Source organism: Lithobates pipiens, unplaced genomic scaffold (assembly GCF_037356315.1).
Source record: "Lithobates pipiens isolate NorthernLeopardFrog02 unplaced genomic scaffold, aLitPip1_a1.2 Scaffold_28, whole genome shotgun sequence".
Taxonomy (NCBI): domain Eukaryota; kingdom Metazoa; phylum Chordata; class Amphibia; order Anura; family Ranidae; genus Lithobates; species Lithobates pipiens.
In genome coordinates this window covers 45,906,645-45,927,189 of record NW_027507789.1, presented here as the reverse complement: position 1 = coordinate 45,927,189, position 20,545 = coordinate 45,906,645, and the positions used below count along the sequence as shown (strand labels likewise).

The 20,545-nt window shown below is 45.3% G+C and overlaps 1 protein-coding gene across 1 annotated transcript in view; it reads right to left on the bottom strand.

The window, feature by feature from the left end:
• The window catches only part of NECAB3 (N-terminal EF-hand calcium binding protein 3), a 145,292-nt gene that overhangs the window by 39,466 nt on the left and 85,281 nt on the right, over nucleotides 1–20,545 (bottom strand). The gene's annotated exons all lie outside the window — the stretch shown is intronic.

Below are 20,545 nucleotides of genomic sequence, written 5' to 3'. Positions count from 1 at the left end.
GAGAGGACTTATGTCCGACAGACCTCCAAAGGAGATCCGCCGGAGTTCCGACGGAGTTCTGGCGGAGTTCTGGCGGACTTTTCGACCGAACGGACTTGGACACACACCATCACACCAAACTCCGACGGAGTCGAACGTGATGACGTACGACTGGATTCGAATAAGGAAGTTCATAGCCAGTAGCCAATAGCTGCCCTAGCGTCGGTTTTAGTCCGTCAGAGTAGCATACACACGAGCGGATTTTTCGAAGGGGACCGGGTCCGGCGGAGTTCCGTCGGGAAAATTTGAAGCATGCTTCATTTCTAAAGTCCGTCAGACTTTAGCGAAGCTAAAGTCCGTTGCAGCCCACACACGATCGGATAGTCTGACGGACTCGGTCCTTCGGACTTTGGATGTTGAAAAGTCCGCTCGTGTGTACGGGGCATTAGTGAACCAGCATCCTTTCCAATGCAAGCCTGAGAAACCTTGGCTTTGTGTAGGAGAAAATAAAAAAATGCACCACACCAAAAAAAATCTTCCCAATCTAGAAGCAATCTCCAGAAACGTTGGAGACATCCATAATGCCACATTATGATCTCATAATCCGTAATTGGGGTCGATTTTGGAATGTTAGCCATTGTAGGGGGAATTCTCCTTACTGCAGTAGACTCTGTAGGCTAGTTCACCCCTGTGTTAACTGGACAATAGGGTGCACAGCCGCAGCCTTATCAAGTCCCTCCAAGTCAAGCCACATTTCGACTTGAACATTGGGAGCAGGGCAGGACTTAGGGTGGTGGGGGCCCCTGGGCTTGAGTCACTTTCGGGCCCTACCTTCTATACATTACCGTATTTATTGGCGTATAACACGCATTGGTGTATAACACGCACCCCAAGTTTAGGAGGGAATTTTAAGGAAAAAAACTTTTAGGAGGGAAGTTTAAGGAAAAAAATTACATTTAAATGCCCATCAATGCAGCCTTATCAGTGTCCACTGGCAGCCTTGCCCATCCATCTGCAGCCTTGTCCAATGTCATTGTAGCCTTGTCAGTGTAGCCTTGTCATTTGCAGCTTTGCCCCAGTGTCATTTGCAGCCTTGTCATTGCAGTCTTGAAGTTTAGAAATGGCGCCGCCAAGATACAGAGTCCTGTGTAGCTCGGCGGCTCTCGGGTCCTCTCGTCGGCTCTCGGCGGCTAAGGGTCCTCTTGCAGTCCAAAGCAGAGCCGAGAGTAGCCGAGTGTACTCGGCTTGGCTCACAGTCACGCCCAGTCCCTGTGTTATGTCCATCATAGGGCGGGACTGGACGTGACTGTGAGCAGAGCTGATCCAAGTACACTTGGCTATGTATCTCGGTGGGGCCCCCTATTGGGTGGGGCCCATGGGCTTGAGCCCAGTCAAGCCCAATGGTAAGTCCAGCCCTGATTGGGAGTTCACTTGTTCGCCGAACAGCGAACATTATGCGGTGTTCATGGCAAATTCGAAAGTCTATGGGACACCAACATATAAAAACAAAAGTGCTCATTTTAAAGGCTTATATGCAAGTTACTGTCATAAAAAGTGTTTGAGGACCTGGGTCCTGCCCCAGGGGACATGTATCAATGCAAAAAAATAGTTTTAAAAAGGGCAGTTTTTTTAGAGAGCAGTGATTTTAATAATGCTTAAAGTGAAACAAGACCTGCGTAGAGACAGAAGTATTCTCCAAATTACCTTTTGGTTATACACACCACACAAGTGGTCATCTCCGACCTCATCAGAGGCGAGTTCTCCATCACTTTAACGTTCTATTTTTTTTCATTCGAACATTAACTTCTTTTTCTGCATGTCACTTAAGTTGGCCATATATGGTTGGATTTTTGTTTAAATGTTTGTTGAAAAAATTGTCTGTCCAAACATTGTATCTTGTCATTATTGTCAACTAATTACATTAGAAAACCCTTACAATTTTGTTCAGACCTGCTGTTTGAATTGAATTCTAGATGTATGAAACTGGTTTCATTACAATTGTATGATTTTTTTCTTAAACAAAAACCACATTCGGTGTTAGAATTTTGTTTGTCCAAGAAAAATGTTCCATCCTCCATCCAAAAATGTTCAAATTTCGACAACCAACGTCAACTTGACCCCACTAATCACTAGAAATTTGAACGTTATGAAAACAAAAATGTTCTTACAAAATTCCGGGATATGGCCAGCTTAACAAATCCAGCAAGCACAGCATTTTGGAGCTTTCAAAGGGCTTCATTGTTGACCAAGCTCCTGTAGGTTAGTGACCCTGTGACCTTGCCTCACATAGTATTTGTCATAGTGTAGTCCTCTTGTCCTAAACAGGGGCAACTATGTCTATTTAGTTTCTGGCTGGGCTGTAGTTAGCTCAGATTGATTGTATAGTTTTGCACCCTTTTTGTCCCTAAGTTTAAATTGGCTTGTGATTTCACACTGTCACCAGTGCATGTCACTGGTATCACTGGTCATAGTAAGAGATTTAACAAACAAAACAAAGTTGTGAATATGTATATTTCCTTCAGCCAATCCAGTAAGAGGTTAAGGCCACTGGTGCATGCTGGAGGGAGAATATAAATATTTGGGCCATGCCATGTGCTCTCTCTCTTTCCCTGGGCTGAGGGCTAGGGAGGTGCTGCTGAATGGAGTTCTGCTGTTAGGCCCAAATGTCTGTTTGGAGCCTAGAGTGTGCAGAAGTGGCGCTGTAGCTGTCCTGCTTGGTCTGGAGGAAGCTGTGCCAAGGAGGATACCTAGAGGAGGTTCCTTGCTGGAGATAGTCAGGAAGAAGGCTGGTCTCCCAAAAGGGCCTGGTGACTCACTTGGAGGCAGGGTTGCCACCTCATCCCTTTAAACCCAAACACATATTATTTACAAGGGTTCTGAGGCTAATTTAATGCAGATAAGGCACTAAGCGAGTTTAATTACCACCTTAATCAACCACAGAACCTGTGTAATTAATATGTGTTTAGGTTTAAAGGGATGAGGTGGCAACCCTACGAGGAAGCACTGAAATTTGGGAACAGGACTTTCACAACACTTGAGCACTACAGTGTTGCTAGGCGGGCTTAAAGGTTTTGACACTCGGAAACATCAATCGGAAGAGTCTGTAAAACATCTACCACGGTATCTGGAACCACTAACCCTCACTTCCTTAACTGTTCTGCAATAAAACTTTAAAAAGACAAAAGTGTCCTGACCCCGGTCCCCCGATTGTAGCAATGGACTCAGCCTTGGGGTGAAATGATAGCCCGCCCCTGGCCTCTGCAGGTGCTATCCTGCCCTTGGGGTGTCAAAGGGGTGCTGCAATAGTGAACCTTTCTACTCTACTTCCCTGTACACATGGTCAGACTTTCCAACGGAAAATGTGCGATCAAATCGTGTTGTCGGAAAATCCGATCGTGTGTGGGCTCCATCTGACTTTTTCTGACGGAATTTCTGACACACAAGGTTTGAGAGCTGGATCTAAAATTTTCTATTTAATTTAATTAATTTAATTTAATTTTAACAAAATCCGATCCTTTAAATTTCGATCGTGTGTAGACAATTCCGACGGACAAAGTGCCACGCATGCTCAGAATAAATTACGAGAGGAAAGCTATTGGCTACTGCCCTCTTTATAGTCCCGTCGTACGTGATTTACGTCACCTCGTTCTGAACGATTGGATTTTCCGACAACTTTGTGCGACCATGTGTATGCAAGACAAGTTTGGGCCAAAATCAGACAGATTTTGTTGTCGGAATGTCCGACCATGTGTATGGGGCATAATACCTTGTAAACACAGTGGAATCTTCCTAATCCACTACATTCGCTTTTTAACCTCCTTCTTTTACCAGCTTGCAAATTGTTCTGAGTTATATAAGCACTAGGGAGGGCAAAAGCAAATCACAAACTTTCAAGAAGTTCTTTTGTAATGTGTGCAGATAAACAGACCCATGTTGGAGCTCCACATGCCGCAATGAGCTGGGCATAGCAATCAACCGATTAACACGCTCATTATTTCCAGACACCTCCACTTGACGTCAGAGGCGGCTTGCACACTACGGCTTAACAAGTGCCTTTAAATTCAAAAGAGATTTCATTGCTGCCCGTCCAGACTGTTTATCGCTGCGGAGAGCCGGCCTTTGTTCAGCACAGATAAAAAAAGGAGGCTATTTTTGTAACTTGTACTTGTAATTTGCTCTGCTATAAAATACAGATGCTATTGGGAAGTCAACCCAACGCAGCAGGATGTCTGTTTATGCAGTTCCTGATAACTCATTCTGAATCTGCTAAAAGAAGCCCGCCGAAGGGGCTTGGAAACTGAAGAACTATATGTCCAAGCATGTCCTGCAAAGCCTCTGGTTAGTGTAGAGATCAAGATGAAAAATATATTCCAGACAAGATGTGTCCGTTCAAAAGCCAATTTTCATACAATTCAACAAATATAAACAGTAAGCCATTCTACATAATTTTAACTATATCCTTATTCTTCAAAAATAATCCATACAAATCTACCACTTAATGGCCCTGTAATCAATTTTTCACGAAATTGTTTCCTACCTTGTTTTTCTGCCTGCTTTTAAGGTCCTCTGTGAGCTCCAAAACCTCTCTTAGCCCCCGTACACACGGTCGGACATTCCGACAACAAAATCCGTCAGATTTTTTTCCCAATGGATGGTGTTGCATACACACGGTCGGACAAAGTTGTCAGAAAATCCGAGCGTTCGGAACGTGATGGCGTTCGTTCGTTCGTTACAACGGGACTACGTTGCGGCTAGTAGCCAATAGCTTTGGTCTCGTAATTTGATCTGAGCATGCGTGGCACTTCTGTCCGATCGGAATTCTCTACAAACGATTGGAAAAAGTCAGATCGGATTTTGTTGTCGGAAAATTTGAGATCCTGCTCAAATTTTTGGAAAAAGTCCGATAGGGCACACACGAACGGATTTTCTGATCTTTCTGATGAATATAATCGGATCGGACCTTTTCCCTCAGAATCTCTGACCGTGCGTATGGGGTCTTATGCTCAGCGCATATTAGTTGCGGTTATGTGCACTGCTCTATGCACACTACAAATCACATAGTCCCCTGTCCTTCTAGGGAGTGAGCAAAATAGGATGGCTACATTCCTACATACATTGGGGCCATTGAGAATCAACAAAGCGGGATTCCACCCTAAAGTGGAACCTCCGCTGATCGGAACCCCCCCCCCCCTCCGGTGTCACAATTGGCACCTTTCAGGGGGGAGGGGGGTGGAGATACCTGTCAAAGACAGGTATTTTCACCCACTTCCAGACATAGACTCCCACGGGAGTCTACGCCATTTCCTGCCCTGCCGCGCTGTCTGCTGGGACACACACGGGTCCCAGTGACAGCGCGGAGATTTCCTATTGCGCTGTGCAGCTCGCGCATGCGCAGTAGGGAACCGGGAAGTGAAGCCGATTCGCTTCACTTCCTGATTCCCTCACCTAGAATGGCGGCGGCAGCAGCCGAGGCCCGAGCGGTCGATCGGCTTCGGCTGCCGGCATCGCTGGAACCCGGGACAGGTGAGTGTCCATTTATTAAAAGTCAGCAGCTGTAGTATTTATAGCTGCTGGCTTTTAATATTTTTTTTTTGGCGGAATCCCTCTTTAAGGGCCATGTGACGGATCCGATCCCACACTCCGATTGAGTGCTTCCGTCAGTATATGCCGCTTCCTCCAATCTGACTATCAGAGAGATATATTCTCATAGCTGCACTGTATACAAGTCTAGCCGAAAATAGCTTGTAGAATCTTGAATGCTTTATTGGACAGAATCCAGCCTTTTATACACTTTTAACACAAGGGGGTAGATAACGAGGTAGGGCTGCTCATGGATACTCCCCCCTCCCCTATAGCAACAACTTAAAATACAATTACATAATTAACATGTTAATTAACACAGCACTTAAGGCAGCCTAGGTGACCAGACAGTCCGTCTCCGGAGGTCAATGTAATCAGCTCTTTCAAGGATTGTGTATTGTTCAGAATTAACAACCTAAGAATAGTCTCTACATATATCCTGGGATAAATATTACTTACATTTTTACATTTTAAGTAATCCAAGATATATTTTCTCATGACTTATGACTTAAACATAAGAGTTGTATGGGGAGCTGAAACATGGGTTTCCCAACCTTTCCAAGGGATTCTGGGTTCCACGTGCCCTCCCTTCACAGGCCGGATTCAATGTATGTGAATGCATGTAAAGCCGCATTCACCTGCTAATAAATGAAGATAACTTTACACAGCCTCCACACTTCTGGCTTCCTTTACATTACACAGCCCCCACACCTCTGGACCCCTTGACATTACACAGCCCCCACACCTCTGGACCCCTTTACATTACACAGCCCCCTCACCTCTGGACCACTTGACATTACACAGTCCCCACACCTCTGGACCCCTTTACATTACACAGTCCCCACACCTCTGGACCCCTTGACATTACACAGCCCCGCACCTCTGGACCCCTTGACATTACACAGCTCCCACACCTCTGGACCACTTGACATTACACACCCCTGCAACTCTGGACCCCTTTACATTACACAGCTCCCACACCTCTGGACCACTTGACATTACACAGCCCTGCAACTCTTGACCCCTTTACATTACACAGTCGCGCACCTCTGGACCCCTTTACATTACACAGTCTCCTCTGCATATTACACAGACTTCCCCCTGCATATTACACAGCCCCCCTGCATATTACACAGCCCCTCTGGATATTACATAGCCCCTCTGGATATTACACAGCCTCCCTCTCCAGCTTTGTAAGCATGAGGGGATAGGGTGCTTTCAATTTTTTTTTCTTATTTATTTGTTTATTTATTTACACTGTCCCTTTGAAAAAAGGATAACAGCTGAGTGGCTTCTTAGCTGCATCAGTTGTTATCCCAAGAAAGCCAGCCGCCATCTCTAAAGAAACGGTACCGGGGTGTAGGCTTGTGCAATTCGTTTCGTAACGAATCGAAATTCGGCCGAATTTTGCATCTTTCGGACATTCGGATGCATCCGAATGTCCGAATAAAAAAAACAACAAATTACAACGAATACGAAAGAAATATAACGAATGAATTCGAATGAATTCGACATGATTCGAAATTATTTCAACCGCATTCGAAATTATTTCAACATGATTCGACATTATTTCAACTGCATTCGAAATTATTTCAACATGATTCAACATTATTTCAACCGCATTCGAAAATATTTTGTGACCCGACTTTAGGGCCATGTATCTCGGGGTCACTTGGTGCTAGACACTTAAAATTTGGATATGTTGTAGTGCTAGTACCATTGTGTTTGCATACCAAATTTGTTTCTAGCTATAAGTGACCCCGAGATATGTGGCCCCAAAATCGGGTCGCAAAATGTCATTCTCTGCTCTAATAACTAATAACATTTTGCGACCAGATTTTGGGGCCACATATCTCAGGGTCACTTATAGATAGAAACCCCAAATTTGGTATGCCAACACAATGGTACTAGCACTGCAACATATTCAAATTTGAAGTGTCTAGCACCAAGTGACCCCGAGATACATGGCCCTAAAATTGGGTCACAAAATATTTTCAAATGTGGTTGAAATAATGTCGAATCATGTTGAAATCATTTCGAATCCAGTAGAAATATTTTCGAATTTCGTTGAAATATTTTCGAATGTGGCTGATTTTTCGAATTCGGTAGAAAACTAAACAAAATCCGAAAACGAATTTAAGGAAGTTAACGAATATAACTAAACGAAATTAATGAATTAACGAATTAAAACGAAACGAAACTAAACAAATTTTTTCCTTTTGCACATGTCTACCGGGGTGATGCGTGCAGCTGCAGGCATCACCTTAGTACAACCCCTTCAAGCCGCATATTTGCGTACAGTAGGCGTGACGGGGTTAAAATGTCCGCGGGCCGGGTGTATGTGAATTCATCATGTGCACTGACAGGCCGAATATTCAGCGGCAGCAGGCCGGGTGCGGCCCGCGGGCCATAGGATGCCAACCCCTGCCCTAACAGTAATTCAGATCAACAGCAGCAAAAAATAAATAAAAATTGTAGTTTTGGAGGAGGCAGAGAGCAATAAAACAAATACTGTACATATAGCCAGGTACTGGGCTACAGCAATATGAAGAAGGAGATGTTGCTTTTTATTCTTCTCTACCTCTACTGAGATACTGATGTTATGCTACACCATCCACCGGCCAGCACGGGGAGAGCTGAAGCTGAGCAAGCCCATTAAGTTCTATGCAGAGTGCTGAGAATGCAGGGAGTGGTAGTTTGAGATGGCATTCATATAATGAGATGATTGGACTCCTTATGCTCCCTGCACACTATAAGCTTAAAAAATGCCAGAAAAATGCTGGATGAAAAATGCTGATAATAGCGTTTAGAAGTATTTAGGAGCAGGTAGGAGCATTAACATGTTATTGGCTTTTTGCAATACATGAAAAAAAAAAAAGAGCTAAAAAATAAATAAAAAAAACCTGTTAGTAACATTTTAGTAGCGTTCAGGAGCAGCTAGGAGCATTCAGCATATTTTTCTGCTGGAAAAACGCTGCAAGAAATTCTACAAAAAGAAATTTTCTTTCTGCTCCTAGAAGCTGAAGCTCAAAAAATGCTAATAGCCTAAAGTAGTGTGCATAGACACATAGGATAACACTATTTAGCTTCTAGGAACAGAAAAATTCTACTAAGGCCGCGTACACACGGGCGGACTGTTCGTCCAACTTTGCGGACAGTTTCAGCGGACAGTCTGACGAACAAAGTTTTTCGGAATTTCCGTAAGACTGTCCGCTGAAACTTGGTTTGAGCGGACAGTCCGCTCGTGTGTAGGCTTGTTCGGCAAACTAAGTCTCGCGCATGCTCAGAAAGAATTTACACGGCGAAGGTTGCATTGCAGTGTATCGGACGCCGAATTTCTCGTCCCGTCGTACGTGCCGTTCACGTCATCGCGCAAGTTTTCAGCGGACTGTTCGTTCGTCGTGTGTGGTCAAGTCCGTTCATGCTAATTTTGAACGGACTGTTTGTCAAACTGTTTGACGAACCTAGTTGGGCGGACAGTCCGCCTGTGTGTACGCGGCCTAACAGCTTCTAGGAGCTTAACAAAATGTTAGTGTGCATGGAGCCTTGCACTACAAATCCCAATATGCTCTGTGCAGTAGGAGGATTGAAGATGAGAGGATGTTTATTAAACTTCCCGGGAAAGCTCTTCCTCTTGGCGCTGAGGAGAGAGGGAGAGCAGAGCACCTCTATCCGAGTATTTACCTGCTGTTATACTGCAGTTATACTGAACTGTCACTGCATCTGAACCAAATCTACCTTGCACCCGTGCCAAGACTACACCATACCTCTACTGCATGAAGGTTAACTGAGACTCACATTAAATGCTAAAAGGCCCCAATGATAGCCGGCAGAAGAACATCTCAAAGTCCTACCCCTCCCATAATTATTCTACAAGCCCCCTTTGTTCCCCTGCCCCTTCCACTACCATCCTTCTTTTCGTTTGAACAGTGCATACCCAGTCGGTCTGGCACTGCCACCATAACTGCACTCTAGCAGTATAGTTCCAGCACTCAGTAGACTAAATTTTACTACTGCTCTCTGCTGCACTTGAGGTGGCATTGCAATGGATATCAATCAGTGCCCACAATGGGCATCACTGATTGTCAGGCATTATTGTTTGGCACTGATTGGCATCCATCATTACCATCCATTAGTGCACATCAGTGCCTCCTATCAGTGCCAAGTGCCTATCTGTGCCACCTTTCAGTGCCCATCAGTGCTGCATATCAGTTCCACCTATTAGTGCCCATCAGTGTCGCCTATCAGTGCCCATCATCAGTGTCAATCAGTGCCACCTCATCAGTGCCCATCAGTGCCGCCTTATCAGTACCCGTCACTGCAGCCCCATCAGTGTGCATCAGTGAAGGAGAAAACTTATTTATTTACAAAGTTTTGTAACAGAAATAAAAAAATATATATTATTTTTTCAAAATTTTCGGTATTTTTTTATTTGTTTAGCAGAAAATAAAAATCACAGAGGTGATCAAATACCACCAAAAGAAAGCTCTATTTGTGGGAACAAAATGATAAAAAAGTAGTTTGGGTACAGTGTAGCATGACCGCGCAATTGTCATTCAAAGTGCGACAGCTGAAAGCTGAAAATAGGTCTGGGCAGGAAGGTGTATAAGTGCCCGGAATTGAAGTGGTTAAGAATACGTAATTGAATCAAATTTTCTTTTTTTAAACCAGAGTTTAGTGTCACTTTAACTGATTGAAGGAGATAGGTGAAGTAGAATACTTCAAAGCAAATGAAAAAAAAAAAAAAAGAAGAGCAATTAAAGTACTTCAAAGGTAATTTGTATATTTCTCTACACCAGTGTAATTAATGAAACCTATATATTTGCCAAAATAAGATCAGAGACATACCTTACTAAAATGTTCTATATGGCTAAGGCCTCATGCACATGGTTGCTTAGCAGATCCTTCTGAGGCATAACATCCCCAATTCTTTCTGGCACCTGGGGAACCACGCATGCGTACTGCATAGGCGTACTGCCACCTATACAAGTGAATGGCTGTACATGGCTTTGCTTGGGTAACTGTAGATGGCTTCCGAATCTGCAATTCCCAGCACATTTGTGTATGGTAAACCACCACTTGGGGAGAAACGCTGCGTATACATTTGCAAGTAAATGCCGATGTGGGAGCACAGCCGCATAGAGTCACTCATTTGCAGGGCCAGAACAAGGGGTGGGCAGGAGGGGTAGCTGCCCTGGGCACTGTTCTATTATGTGAGGTGCTGGGGCACCACAAGGAGGTGGGGGGGGGGGGAAATTAGTGTTGGGAGGGGGGATTTGTATTGGCAGAAGAAGGTAAGAATTGTTCTAGGAGGGGAAATTTGGGGAGGTGGGCTAGGAGTGGTGCTTTTGGGGCTATTTGTTTTGAGAGGGGAATGGAGAATTTGTGCTAGGAGGGGGGATTTTGGGAGGGATGTGCTAGAAAAGTTAATAATGTGAGGGGGAAGCTTAATAAAAAGAATATAAAAAAATGTAAAAAATATTGTTGGGGGGGGGGGGGGGGGGGATTCGTGTTGGGAGAGCCGTTTTTGTTTGAAAGGGGGATTTGTGGTAGTAGCGATGACTGTGCTGGAAAGGGGGATTTGGAGTGGGGGAGAGGATTTGTGGGATAGAGGATTTGTGCTAGGAAGGGGGATTTTTTGGGGGGGGGAGGTTGTGTTAGAAGCATACATAGAATGAGAGGATTTGAACTAAGCATGTAGATTAGCACTTAATTCTTTTTTTTTGGGGGGGGGGTCTTTGCTGACACATAACGCTCATACATCTTGCGGGGGGGGGCGCAATTTGGCATGTTTGCTCTCTAGGTGTCCCGACACTGCTCAGTTGTATTGATGGTCATTCATGCAGTTCCGCAGGCACCAGAAAAGCAACAGGGATTTTACAACTCAACAAACAGGACTTACTAAGTGTCCATGTTCATGACGCTTGCCACCTCCTCTATTCAGGAATGTGATTGGAGGAGGGAGATTGTGACGTTCAGCTGCACCTCCTCCATTCACAGACCGACTTGCATTCAGTGAAAAGAATGGAACGGTTCCTACTTAAGTTGCCAAATAGTGATCTATGTATGGCCGGCTTTATGACCTCCACCAATGGGGATACCTGTTTTCTTCTTATAATTATAGTTATTATGTGGACAGTGATTCTAAAATTTGCATTCTTGTTAGGTGTAATTTTGCAAAAAATAAATATATGTACCAGTGGTGGCCTGAACTGCCTTTCCACTAATCAGGTGCTCGCTTCTGTTACCTGTCACCTGATTGGCTGAAACCACAGGCGCCTCTATTGGACGCCTATCAGGAGGAGAGGACGGGAGATGAGGCAGGAGACACATGAAGGACCCTGCTCGTCGCCGTCACCTTCTGCCCCACAGACACAGGGTAAGTGCCGGGCAGACGGGCGAGCGGGCAGGGGGCACACTGGACACTGGAAGCATTTAATGGGCACACTGGCAGCATTTGATGGGCACACTGGCAGCATATGATGGGCAGTTGGGCACACTGACAGCATTTAAAGGGCACACTGGCAGCATTTGATAGGCACACAGGCACCATATGATAGGCAGTTGGGTACACTGGCAGCATTTGATGGGCACACTGGCAGCATTTGATGGGCACACTGGCAGCATTTTATGGGCATACTGGCAACATATGATGGACAGTTGGGCACACTGGCAGCATTTGATGGGCAGTTGGGCACACTGGCAGCGTTTGATGGGCACACTGGCAGCATTTGATGGGCACACTGGCAGCATTTAATGGGCACACTAGCAGCATTTGATAGGCACACAGGCAGAATATGATGGGCAGTTAAGCACACTGGCAGCATTTGATGGGCATACTGGCAGCATTTTGTGGGCATACTGGCAACATATGATGGGCAGTTGGGCACACTGGCAGCATTTGATGGGCAGTTGGGCACACTGGCAGCGTTTGATGGGCACACTGGCAGCATTTGATGGGCACACTGGCAGCATTTAATGGGCACACTGGCAGCATTTGATAGGCACTATATGATGAGCAGTTGGGCACACTGGCAGCATTTAATGGGCACACTTGCAGCATTTGATGGGCACACTGGCAGCATTTTATGGGCATACTAGCAACATATGATGGGCAGTTGAGCACACTGGCAGCATTTGATGGGCAGTTGGGCACACTGGCAGCGTTTTATGGGCACACTGGCAGAATATGATGGGCAGTTAAGCACACTGGCAGCATATGATGGGCACATTGGCAGCGTTTGATGGGCACAGTAGCTGCGTTTGATGGCACAGTGGCTGCATTTTATGGGCACAGTGGCATGCATTTGATGGCACAGTGGCAGTGTTTGATGGACACAGTGGCTGCACTTGATGGGCACGGTGGCAGCGTTTGATGGGCACAGTGGCAGCGTTTGATGGGCACAGTGGCAGCGTTGGATACAGTGGCTGCATTTGATGGCACAGTGGCTGTAATTGATGTTTTTTTCTTCAAAATGTTTTCAGTTTGTTTGCATCCCCCAAAAATTTTGAGCAGCAGCCGCCACTGATATGTACAATATATATATATAGCGCTGCATAAATTGTCAACGTTAAAAAAAGTAAAATATTTCCCTATAATTTCACCAGTAATCCAACATAAATGTTTTCTACTTTTCTTCTTTGAAAATCAGGGACTGTTACTATAGCAGTGTGAGGAAATAATTCTGAAAAATTGAAATTCATAGGGATCTATTTATAAAACATTTGTTGAAGGAATGTCACAAGCATTTGTCCAGGATGCATGAATCCTCCACATACTTTCTGTAATACTATGACTTCCTATGATCGTCAGCTCCATCTAGGGGCCAAAATATGGTATATTTCTATGAAATACCTCAAACAGATAGATGGAGCTGATGCTCATAGGAAGTCATGGTATTACAGAAAATACAGGGAATAGATGAATTTGAATGAACACCTGTGCCATTCATTTACTGACATTTTATGAATATACCCATGAAAAATAGAATGTTGAAAATGAATGTAGCCCTATATTCATTAGGAGGACATGATGTCATTTAGGTACCTTGTCATATGCTGCTCAGCAGACCCTCAGTGGAGACTGGGAAAGGGAGGGCCAGAACTCTGTGCCTATCAGGTTCTGCTGAATGCACATGTGCTAAACAAAGGAGCATGCTGACAGGAGGAGAGAGATAACCTAATCAGTCAGCTGCTCCTCCTTCAATGTTTGCTCACAGGCTAGGGGTGGGAAGGTGACCAAGCTGTATTGCCTAACTGCACCAGAGAAAGGTGACTTCACCAATATCCTGTGCTGTCTGGCAAGGCTGTATAAAGCTGGCCATACACTGTTAGATTTTTTTCATTCAACCTGCAGGCTAAACAAAAGAAATCAAGCAGATTCCTCCATCCACGATAAACAGCCAGGATGGACGGATGGACGAACCCCCCCCCCCCCCCCCGGACTATTGTGGCCTGCAGTGGCTGTCAGAATGCCAGCAGCTGCAGCTGTTTGGGTGAAAATTTTCCAGCAGGCTTCTTTAGCAAACTCAATCGAATGATCAACTTTTGTTGAATGGAGCATGGCCGGCAGGGTCACCAGCTGCATGAGCTTTGGCCAGCTCATCGGGAACCATGGAATGGAACTACGAACAGGAATTATAATACTAGCTGTCATTTAGTCTGGAGGACATCTTGTGGCAGAAAAAAGTACTGCAGGGAGCAGCTCCGGGTTAAAGGGGAATACTCCCGAAAAAGCTTTATCTTTTATTAGCCTATTGTTTTTATTTATTTTTACTGCAGTTTTGCTTTAAGATCCAAATTGATGCCACCAAACAGCTTTTTTTTTTACATTTTTAAAAAAATCTTTAGAGAGAGAATAAGGAACATGTAGGCCATTGGTTTTAATTAAGTGACTTTGGGCTCAGTTTATATATAAATTGCTGCAGAGTTGTTAGTTGACTATTCATCAGAGGAACTCTAATAGTATAATTAGTAGAATGAAAATCCCAAATATGTCAGAGATGTTCCCAGGGCTGCTGCTTGAGTCAATTCCCTTTTGTATTTAGCATAGTTATAAATATGTAAAAATGTCTCCTCTCCGCTGCCGGGGCCAGGGTCTCGCAATCGTCTTCTATGCAATTCCTGGGGCGCTTATATAAATCCACAGTAGAAGAAGTCCTGCAGAGAGCGCAGGAGGGACAGCCCTTCTGGATATATAAACCTCATTCATACTTAATAATCCAACCGCAGGGACAGTGGGGGAGGGGCTGTGGATAGAGTTGTTCCGCAGATATATCAAGTGTCACTGTAAATAACCACAAGACCCAACTTCATCTGCCATAAAAAGCATTGCAGTCAGCTCAGCCTTAAAGTGATCCCTTAAAAGCAACATTCTTCAGGCTCACTTTACAGCCAAGCTTTAGATAAACAGGTAAATACTAAAATGATATATATATACATATATACATATATATATATATATATATATATATATATATATATATATATATATATATACATATATATATATTTATGGTCGAAGCCCTATGGCCGATACGGATATGAACAAATAGACTTACCATAATATTTACAACATGAAATGGACCTGAAATGTGCCCTGGTCTGATGGTCGGTATACCAAAATAAGGGGGCATACCCTAGATTAGAAATGAGTATTTTGTGAAGAGAAATGAATTCGAGAAATGCCCTGAAAAGGGGATGGGAGGGTGGGTGCCGCGCACAGGAAGCCGACTAAGACCACAGGCGAGCGGGCTGGTTAAATAGCCCCCGGGCTCCTCCCATAAATTCAGGCCACCATACTGGCCTTCCTACTTATGGTCGAAGCCCTATGGCCGATACGGATATGAACAAATAGACTTACCATAATATTTACAACATGAAATGGACCTGAAGTGTGCCCTGGTCTGATGGTCGGTATACCAAAATAAGGGGGCAAAAACATTCAGGTAGGGGTGTAGTTTTAGCTTAATTAGTTGAGCAAGTTTGGTGAATGCTTGTGCCATTTCCACCCGAGGATTGGGGATGTGCCGGGCGAGGTAGGCAGGGTTCCAACTGCTTAGTTTCTCAATGACGTGACTTGGGACCCATGCCAAGATGCTGCCAAGGGTGCTCCAATACTAAAGAGTGACCACGGTACGGACCGGGGTCGAGGTGTAAGCTGCGTAGAAGAACCCCATATGTTTGGAAAACTGGCAGGTACACAAGTGTTAGCACAAAAAGGCAACAGGGGACTTAGAGTTTACGCGTTCCGGTAGGAGTGACAGTAGGTGGTCGAGTATGGTTACTCGACACCAGGCACTGTTTCTTCTATAGAAATAGATGCCTATCCTGGAGCCAGATTGCTGAGTTTTAGACACTGCAAGGTGGAGGATGAAATGGTGTTGGTAGTGAGCCAAGTGACGACTACGCAGAACTTGGCCTGCGGGATTGCTGAAGGCCTGAAATGAACATATAATGGACATTAAACTGGTGCTGCCAAGATGACTGCAGCAGTCTGCGCAGGAACGACATAACCGAGAGTGGTCCAGACCTGGCTTCATCAACAAGATCAACCTCGGCCCAGTTGTCGGTGGTGAAAGCCACAGCCTGTGCTGTCCTGACATGACCCCAGAGTCGAGAGGCTGTCATGACCGGGTATAGCTTGAAGAGGGAGGAAGTCCAGGTAAACGCGGGGTTTAGGAGTATCCCTGATGCCATGGTTCTTTAAACCAGTGGTGGCCAAAAATTGCAGCGAAGCCTGTGGAGGCTGCGGCATCTGCCACTACCAGGGGTGACAAGGGCATCGTAGATGGTATAACCATCGCTATACCCATCCATGCAGTAAGGAATCTTCCGACATTGATGGTCTGCTATTGCCATGGCATCTAAATTAAGGATCTGAGAGGGGTCCTGTGTCCGTGAGAGGAAGACCAGTAGGCGTGACATAAAGATCGACCCTGGGGAATGGCCCGTATTGCAGATTTGAGCATTCATCAGGTGGTGTCTGTGTAGAACCTGGCTGCAGTGCTACGCAGGAGTTGTGCTTGAACGTGTGTTTGGATGCGTGTTTGCAACGATTGCAAGATGTTATGCCAAGATGCGTGCTTGCAACGATTGCAAGATGTTATGCTAGGATGCGTGCCTGCAACGATTGCAAGGAGTTACACCAGGATGCGTGCTTGCCATGATTGTAAGGAGTTATGCCAGGATGCGTGCCGGCAACGATTGCAAGGAGTTATGCCAGGATGCGTGCCTGCAACGATTGTAAGGAGTTATGCCAGGATGCGTGCTTGCAACGATTGCAAGGAGTTATGGTAGGATACATGGGTAGCCAGGTCGAAAAAGACAGAAGTCCACCCAGTCCAACCACAAATCAAATAAATAAAGCATCGCACAACCCAACCTACCCAATTCTACACCCACAGCTGATCCAGAGGAAGGCAAAAAACCCCAGCAGAGCATAGTCTAATTTGCTACAGCCGGGGAAAAAATTCCTTCCTGATACCTCGAGAGGCAATCGGATTTTTCCAACTCTACCTATAACTATAAGTACCCCGTTATATTATGTACATTTAGGAAAGTATCCAGGCTTTTTCCTAAAGTAATCTATTGAGCTAGCCAGAACTGCCTGCTAGCAATGATTGCAATAAGTTTGTGCCTGGACATCTGCTTGCAACGATTGCAGGAGGTCTATTCTCGAATGCGTGCTTGCAATGATTGCAAGAGGTCTATGCTTGAATGCATGCTTGCAATGATTGCAAGAAGTCTATGCTTGGATGCGTGCTTGCAATTATTGCAAGAAATCTACGCTTGGATGCGTGTTTGCAATGATTGCAAGAAATCTATGCTTGGATGCGTGTTTGCAACGATTGCAAGAAGTCTACGCTTGGAAGCGTGTTTGCAACGATTGCAAGAAGTCTACGCTTGGATGCGTGTTTGCAACGATTGCAAGAAGTCTACGCTTGGAAGCGTGTTTGCAACGATTGCAAGAAGTCTACGCTTGGATGCGTGTTTGCAACGATTGCAAGAAGTCTACGCTTGGATGCGTGTTTGCAACGATTGCAAGAAGTCTACGCTTGGATGCGTGTTTGCAACGATTGCAAGAAGTTACGCTTGGATGCGTGTTTGCAACGATTGCAAGAAGTCTACGCTTGGATGCGTGTTTGCAACGATTGCAAGAAGTCTACGCTTGGATGCGTGTTTGCAACGATTGCAAGAAGTCTACGCTTGGATGCGTGTTTGCAACGATTGCAAGAAGTCTACGCTTGGATGCGTGTTTGCAACGATTGCAAGAAGTCTACGCTTGGATGCGTGTTTGCAACGATTGCAAGAAGTCTACGCTTGGATGCGTGTTTGCAACGATTGCAAGAAGTCTACGCTTGGGTGCGTGTTTGCAACGATTGCAAGAAGTCTACGCTTGGGTGCGTGTTTGCAACGATTGCAAGAAGTCTACGCTTGGGTGCGTGTTTGCAACGATTGCAAGAAGTCTACGCTTGGATGCGTGTTTGCAACGATTGCAAGAAGTCTACGCTTGGATGCGTGTTTGCAACGATTGCAAGAAGTCTACGCTTGGAAGCGTGTTTGCAACGATTGCAAGAAGTCTACGCTTGGATGCGTGTTTGCAACGATTGCAAGAAGTCTACGCTTGGATGCGTGTTTGCAACGATTGCAAGAAGTCTACGCTTGGATGCGTGTTTGCAACGATTGCAAGAAGTTACGCTTGGATGCGTGTTTGCAACGATTGCAAGAAGTCTACGCTTGGATGCGTGTTTGCAACGATTGCAAGAAGTCTACGCTTGGATGCGTGTTTGCAACGATTGCAAGAAGTCTACGCTTGGATGCGTGTTTGCAACGATTGCAAGAAGTCTATGCTTGAATGCGTACTTGCAACAACTGCAAGATGTCCATGCTTAAATGCGTGTTTGCAACGATTGCAAGAAGTTACGCTTGGATGCATGTTTGCAACGATTACAAGAAGTTTACGCTTGGATGCGTGTTTGCAACGATTGCAAGAAGTCTACGCTTGGATGCGTGTTTGCAACGATTGCAAGAAGTCTACGCTTGGATGCGTGTTTGCAACGATTGCAAGAAGTCTATGCTTGAATGCGTACTTGCAACAACTGCAAGATGTCCATGCTTGAATGCGTGCTTGCAACGATTGCAAGAAGTCTATGCTTAAATGCATGCTTGCAACGATTGCAAGAAGTCTGTGCCTGGAAATGTGTTTGCAATGATTGCAGGGAGTGTATGCTTGGGTGCGTGCTAGCAGCGATTTGCAAGAAGTTGTTTCTTGGATGTGTATGGAATGAATCCAATATGAATCGCTCGTAAGAATGAAACGAATCCTATATGAGTCGATCGCATGAAATTAATCTGATAAGGACCAGTTTTAGAGTGTATGAAATATAGATCAGACCGTGGAGAGTACGAAATGAACCCGGCACGAATCGATTTGCCGCTGAGGCGACTGGAACTGAAACGGGTTGTAGCGTGTATGAAAATGAAACTGAGACGAATCTTGTAACTATATGTAAGGAATCCTGATAGGAACCGGTCATAAGGTGTATGAAAGGAAACCAAGATGCATTGGATTGTGCGACTATCAGGAGGAGTAGCAGTGAGGCGAAGGTTTAACAAACGAATCGAGACCCTTGGCTGAAATTCGCAGCACGAAGGATCGATCTATAGTGAATGTCGGACTTGGAGGAATGACAGGCAACATGCGAACGATACCTGTAATGCTGAAATGACGGGTGTGAACCAATGTATTGTTGGTATGAGTGGATTAGACTCAAGTGACAAGTATGTGAAGTGAATGAGTGAAATGTTTGCCGTGACATAGGCTGACTGCGATAAACGACGTTTCAGACGATAAGTGACGAGTTGAACTGTGGAGCATGTAACGACATGCGACCGAGCCACTTGGGAACAAAACACCGGAACGAATCGGTGCATCTCGGATGCGACCGGTTCGAATCGGGGCATGGTATATGACGGTCAAATTAATGAAATATCTGTTAGGACAGAGGCATAAGTCGGTCGTGCCGCGACTGCGACTGATGATGAACCGGACACTGGAGCATGCACTGAAATGAGGCTAAAGCACTGGGGCCCACGTAATGAATCGGCGCATCACTTATGCAACTGGATTCGAAACGGAGCGCGGTACATGGCGGTGAATTTATTTTGATTGCCATGACAGAGGCACGAATCGATCATGCCGCTGTTGCGACTGACCGTTAACCGTGCATGCTCTGGAGCATGTACTGAAATGTGGCTGAAATACCTGGGGTGCGCCGAGACGAATTAGCGCACGATGCGACTGGATTCGTATTGGAGCGTGATACGTGACAGTGAAAATGATTACCCATGACAGAGACATGAATCAGAGAACCGAAACCTGCAACCGACAATGAATCCTGACTCTGGAGCATGTACTGAAATGAGGCCGTAAGCAACTGGGGCACATCGAAACGAATCGGTGCATCACGAATGCGACTAGATTTGAATCGGAGCGCGGTGAGTGACAGTGAAATGAGTGACAAAGTCCGCCATGACAGAGGCCCAAATCGGCCGTGCCGCGATTGCGACTGACCCCGAACGGGACTCTGGAGCATGTACTGAAATGAGGCCGAAAAATACCTGGGGCACGCCGGAACGAATTGGTGCATCGTAGATGCGACTGGATTCGTATCGGAACGTGATACGTGACAGTGAAATGATTTCCCATGACAGAGGCACGAATCGGTGCGCCGCAACCTGCGACTGACAATGAACGGGACTCTGGAGCATGTACCGAAATGAGGCCGAAAAATACCTGGGGCACGCCGGACGAATTGGTACATCGTAGATGCGACTGGATTCGAATCGGAATGTGATATGTGACAGTGAAATGATTTACCATGACAGAGGCATGAGTCGGTGACTCAACAAATGGGACTCTGGAGCATGTATTGAAATGAGGCCGAACAAACAACTGGGGCGCACCGGGACGAATCTGTGCATT